The sequence below is a fragment of the Paroedura picta genome, chromosome 1, assembly GCF_049243985.1.
Source record: "Paroedura picta isolate Pp20150507F chromosome 1, Ppicta_v3.0, whole genome shotgun sequence".
Taxonomy (NCBI): Eukaryota; Metazoa; Chordata; class Lepidosauria; order Squamata; family Gekkonidae; genus Paroedura; species Paroedura picta.
In genome coordinates, this window is record NC_135369.1 from 38,799,046 (window position 1) to 38,805,045 (window position 6,000).

Here is a 6,000-nt window from a genome sequence, read left to right on the forward strand (position 1 = left end):
TTCTTCTCTCCCTAGCAGCTACATGGAATGCAACCTCTTTTAAAACCAAAATGAGGTGTAAACTCAACCCTGAGTAACCCTTAAAAGCAATATGGGGTCAGTTTCTGTTCCTGATTCCAGCAGCCAAAGAAGACAGGAAAGAAGAAAACCCTCAACGTTAGTAGTTAAGCCCTTCTACCTTCTGACCAAGAGGTTTCTGGAATCCAGCTGTCTCTAAGAATGGATCAATTAATAGATCTGCCACCCATGCAGAACATTCTCAGTGGTGACAGAGCATCCATGAAACAGTTTTCCCTGGACTTTCTTGATTCTTGTCCCATGGCCATCCCCATTCACCATACATATTGATGGAGGGATTTTTCTTAAAAATCAGTATTTGCCAAAACTATAATAATAAACCTTAGTTATATATTAGTTGCCAGTTTTAAGGGACATAATTTTTTGATTTCCAAATGTAATTGAGCTATCTCTATAGTTCAGAATCAGTCACTAGGTGGTGGTGAGGGGCAGGGAACAAAACCTCCTCCAATGGTGCAAGCAGAGGGAGTGGTGGCCACAGAGCACTGAATGAAACAAGGTGTGAGGAAAACCATTATGTGGAGACTCGGTTGTCACTATAAATACCTCTGTAATTGCAGTAATAATGAGATCCCCAGAGAAAAATGTGGCTGTAAGGAAGCAAGCAATAGTTGAGTGCCAGGCAAACAAAGATATGAAAAATGATACCTTTGCAAACTGATGGGACTTCTTTTCAGTGTTTCAAGGGTCATGAATGGAAAAGCCAGTTAATTCTGGATGTTCAAGGAACAACATTGTTTTTAATTCATGGAATGGCGAGGCTATTGGCATTTGTTGCGATGCGGATTTATTCTTCTTCTTGATTTCAAATCTCTTGTTCATCCTGGGTCATCTCAAATGATCACTACTTGGCTCTCAGCCTCTTTTCAAACTGGCTTGTGTGGCATGAAGACTGATGATAAGCAAGGAAGTCTCCAATAAGCAGAAATGGGACTGCCTGTTTATTGAGAAAGAAGATTCTAATAAGAGTGCCATCTTAATTAGGTAATATAATGATGTGGGAACATGGGAGCATGGCTAAAAGAGCTCTGGTTTATGTATCCAGCCTGTAGAAAGCAGACTGAACAGTGAACTCCTACAACCCATACATCCTAGAAAGAAAACTTCCCAAAGCATGCACAAGGCACAGATTATGGCAGTACAAGCTAAAGTTGTTCTAGTTCAGGCTCGTATAGAATTGTTAAGTATTCTGAAGGGAATGAAGCTTCTAACTGTAGGCTGGCCTCTGTCACATAATTAAGAACTCAGGAACTGGTACAAGATTAATGCTGTGATGTGCTTGCAAGGGGGAAAAACCCAGATGCTAAACAGACTTCCAGTAAAAATCCAAACCATAGACTACTGCTGTCACCATTAGCACGCTCTGCGTATCAGGAATTTAATGACCCCATGGATACTTATGAGCAAAAGTTAGAAATGGCTCCCAAATTGCCGGAAAGGTACTTTAATGTGCTTTCTTCCTGTTCAGGAAGAACAGGAGGGATTTCATTTCTCATCATTTAGCAGCTCTCTCAAATTACCCTCAAATAGTGCTTGTTGGCCCATTTAGTCTTTCAGCTTACATAACATCTGGCACTTCTGGGTTGTGTTCCTGTTGGCCAAGCAGCGGGTTAATTATTTGATCTTTTTAATCCTGTGTTGGAGCCAGGGCTGTTATTTTTCAGGCTGGCAAGAGGAAGTAAAAAGGGGGAGGACATAGAGTCGGAAAATCAAATGCATATTTATTTAATTAATTTTTTCAGGGGCGGGGGGGGCAAGAGAAAAAGCAGAATGGCCTGGTTCCCTTAGTATATGATCATAAAGCTCCTATTTTAATTGGCCAGTTTGACTCTCATCCACTCAAAAATGTCCTTGACAAACAGATTTGCAGAGAATCAGCCAAGCACTCAGTTTATTGGCATCAAAATAGACTGCATTTTTATCATTAACCACCCAAAACTATATTTGTCTCACAAATGGGGTACAAAAGCTGGTTTGTTGTAATTGCACTCCCTTCCAACAAGGTTTGGAGTAACTGTTTTAGATTGTGCTGGCATTATTTTCAAGAGAAGGTTTTGTTCCAAACTGGAACATCTGAATTGTGGCTGCTGGGGGCAAACAATGAGGGACGAGCCAAGGTTCCCTACTTTGTTGCTTTTTGTATTTGTTTAGATATTTTCTCAACAGTTTTGGTTCTCCACCTTTTCATAGTTGGAATTGTAGATAGATTTGCACTCTGAACATTGTATAGTTTTTAGATGTAATATTTGCAGTATTGATATACACAATGCATATCCTTTTGATGTATAATATGCAGAGGTTGATTCTGCACGAGCAGAAAAGGCTGAGTCAGAGCCCATATGGCTGCAGGGTTAATCCCCACAGCCACATGACATCTTTGCCATCCTGGCCCCAGCTCAGACCTGGCATGGATCGGACCCTCCAATGCCCCATGCAACCAGAATGTGGAAATATTCATCTTCCCTTTTTTTCTGTGGGGGCCAATGGGGCCTAGCCTGGCAGAGGTCTGTGTGGAAGGCCCAAATCCTCCCCATCCTATGGAGGCCTGGAGGTGACAGAAAATGCCCCACTCAGCTTTGTGGCACTTTGTCCCACAAAACAGACACACATAGTACTATTGTAAAGTAAATGCTATATAAATGAACTAGCAAGTGTGAATGTAAAGACATTTACTTCAATAAATGTTACCACAAAACATTTCTGGACTAACACTTGAATTGTTAATTGTATGTGAAGTATATGTTACAAGAAAGAAAGAAAGAAAGAAAGAAAGAAAGAAAGAAAGAAAGAAAGAAAGAAAGAAAGAAAGAAAGAAAGAAAGAAAGAAAGAAAGAAAGAAAGAAAGAAAGAAAGAAAGAAAGAAAGAAAGAAAGAAAGAAAGAAAGAAAGAAAGAAAGAAAGAAAGAATGTATGTATGTATGTATGTATGTATGTATGTATGTATGTGTGAGAGTGACTGATAGAGCAGGATTACTTTTATGCTGCTGTTCATTAAATGTCCCTATTCCCAATTGCTAAATATAGTAAAACCAATTAAATAAAGCTTGTTTCATCAAATAATTACACTGGTGCCAGATGTTTTAACAAGGAAGGTCTATAGGCCACATTTGCTTATTTGCATGACTGCACACCCAGATCAGCTGTAGAAATAGGGTATCATTCTGGGCCTCTCAAATATACAGATGAGAATAGTGAGGTGAATTGTATGACTGGTGCAAAAATGAGAAGACAGTTGTTTATTTTATCCCCTGAACTGCATCCAGCGTCCTTTTCTGATAAAAGCTGGTGTTTTTCTCCATTACCATCCCTCCGTTGTTTTAGAAGTTCATTATGTACTGGATTCTACTCCTTTATTTCAGTAACTAGCAGAATCTATAAAATTCATTCCAGGATAGAGCTACCATTGTCTTATTGTCCTCTTTAACAGCCATTCAGAAGGTTGCACTAAGTTTTTTTGTACCCTGTTTCCACTGATAGACATAGGCACAGCTGTGCATTGGTAAAGAATACACAGAACTAATCTCAATAAAGTCCTATGTACAATCACATCAAGTTTGCTTCTTTTGGCCCATTTGATTAATGCAAACAGTCACTTTGCTATAGTAGAAGAAGGAAAATGATATGAAGAAACTCAGTGAACTGAAAACTGATGCAATGTGCATGTGCATTGCTCATTACTAAATAATAATAAAAAAACTTAACAAAGGAGAATTCCTGACTAATCATTTCTCCTTTTGAAACAAAACCCTATCATTTGCTATTCCAAGATGTTCAGTGTGGGAATTGTGTGGAGCAAATTTTGGAAGTGCCTTAGTTAACACTAATGTCAGCCGTATAGCTAGCGCAGGGAGTATTAGCCAAGAACTATACACATTTTTAGTCTGTTAATATTTTAAAATTGCATTAACAATAGATACATTACAGGAAAGTGCTGATCTTAAGTTTTGCCTCTGAATGTATAACCTGCCTCTGGTGACAAATTTGTGGTTCAAAGAAAAAGACAAAGATACCATCAAGTTTCTCCTTATGGATCAGCCCTTCTGCTAATGTAGCTTTCCAAAATCGACTGTTTGAGAGAAGCAGAAGGCGGCGTGCGAATGGACTATTTTTCAGGTTTACTCCTAGTTCAGGAGAGAAATAGTCTCTTTTCCTGCTCTATCTGAACACCTGCAGCCACCCTATATTGAATCACACTACTGCTCTATCAAAAACAGTGGTGTTTATGCTGCTGAACCCTGGCTTTCCAGGGTCTCATGTGGAGGACCATCACATCATCTACTATCTGATAGTATTACCAAGAGATGCCAAGAACTGAACTTCGGACCTTCTGCATGCAAAGCTGATGTGCTACCACTGAGCCCTTAATTTACTTGGCTGGCCTAGGTTTCAAGATGCTAGGCCCCAATGAAAAGTTGATCTTCCCCAGTTTATCTATTCATTCCCTTGAACCAAGTAGAGCTTTTGCTGTCACCAGCCACCAAACAATAGAATTGCAGCCTGACAGCCAACCCTCAGTCTCCAAGAAATAAGAATCCCCTCCTCAATTCAGCTGTCATGAACATAGGAACAACCTTGGAAACCTCTTGTTAGAAATCTCATCAACTAAGCAGGTGTTCTCTGCTTCCATCTTATACTTTGGTAAGCCTGAGCCAACATGAGCCTTTTATGTAGCTGAAAAGAGCTAAAAAGCTCCAATTTTAGAAAGAGAAAAAATGTATCTTAAAGAATATATTCAAACAATGGCTACATGAGCAAATACAATTGAACAACAAAAGACTACAGCATCTGAACAAAGAAAAACCTCACAGTGCAAGCATACAAATCACTTTCACTAAATTATTTCTGTAGTGTTAAAAATTCAGGCAGAAATTTCTTACTCGTTCATGGCGTGTTGTTCAGGTTCTGATTATTCTTTATCTTCCCCCCACATACATCTTGTCTTTTTTTTCCAGATCTTTGATAGTCTTAAAGGTGTTGTTGGACTCTATTTTTGTTCTTCTCTTGTATGTCTTCACTAAGATCCTTTAAAGCAGTGGTCCTCAACCTCTGGTCCGGGGACCAGTACCGGTCTATGGATCAGTTGGTACCAGGCCGCAGCTCCTCCTCGTCCTCTTCCCCAGCTGCTGCTTTGCCACTCTGCTGTCAGCTAACCTTTGGTGCTCTCCAGCGGCCCCCATGGCTGGGGCTCCCCCTCGACATGGTACTGCGCAGCTGCTGCTGGGAGTGCTCCCCAGTGGGTGGCAGAAAGTTGGGGTGCCAGCGGGAAAGCAAGTGGAGCAAGGGCTCAGGTGATGGTGGCGATGTCACTCGGCAAAAGATTACCCCCCCCCCCCCAGGCCTCAGGAAAATTGTCAAGCGTTGAAGGTTGGGGACCACTGCTTTAAAGCACTTCTGTTTGTCCATGCATGTCTTCCTCCTGAATGCTTCTTCAAGAATGGTCCCTTTTCCATTGGCCAGTATTGCTTTTGCAAACAGGGTAGCATCCTCTCTCTCCATTGTCATTTTGGGTTGTATTCTGGATTTACAGCCACCAAATTCTGAAGCTTGGAATGTAGAAGGAATTGAGAGTCTTTTGGCTAAACTACCTGTAAATTCAGTTTGAACCCCTGAAGTCATGTTGTATAAATCCAGAATTCACAATGTAAAAAAATCTCACAAAGATACTTGGATGATTTCATTGCAAGGAAAACAAATTGTACCAAATGGGTGGGTAGGTGAGTTTTTAAAATGTTGAATTCAGTATTTCTGTTCTCCCTTTTCTCCATGACCTCCCAAAGGTAAAGAAATAAAGCCCATAAAAGTACACTGCTCACCTAAGGCTTACAGCTACTTCATGCACTTACGAATTCCCTAATACATCTATGCATACGGTCTAGTCCAGTAATTCAGATCCTCTTCCAATTATGTGCTCTCTGGCAACCC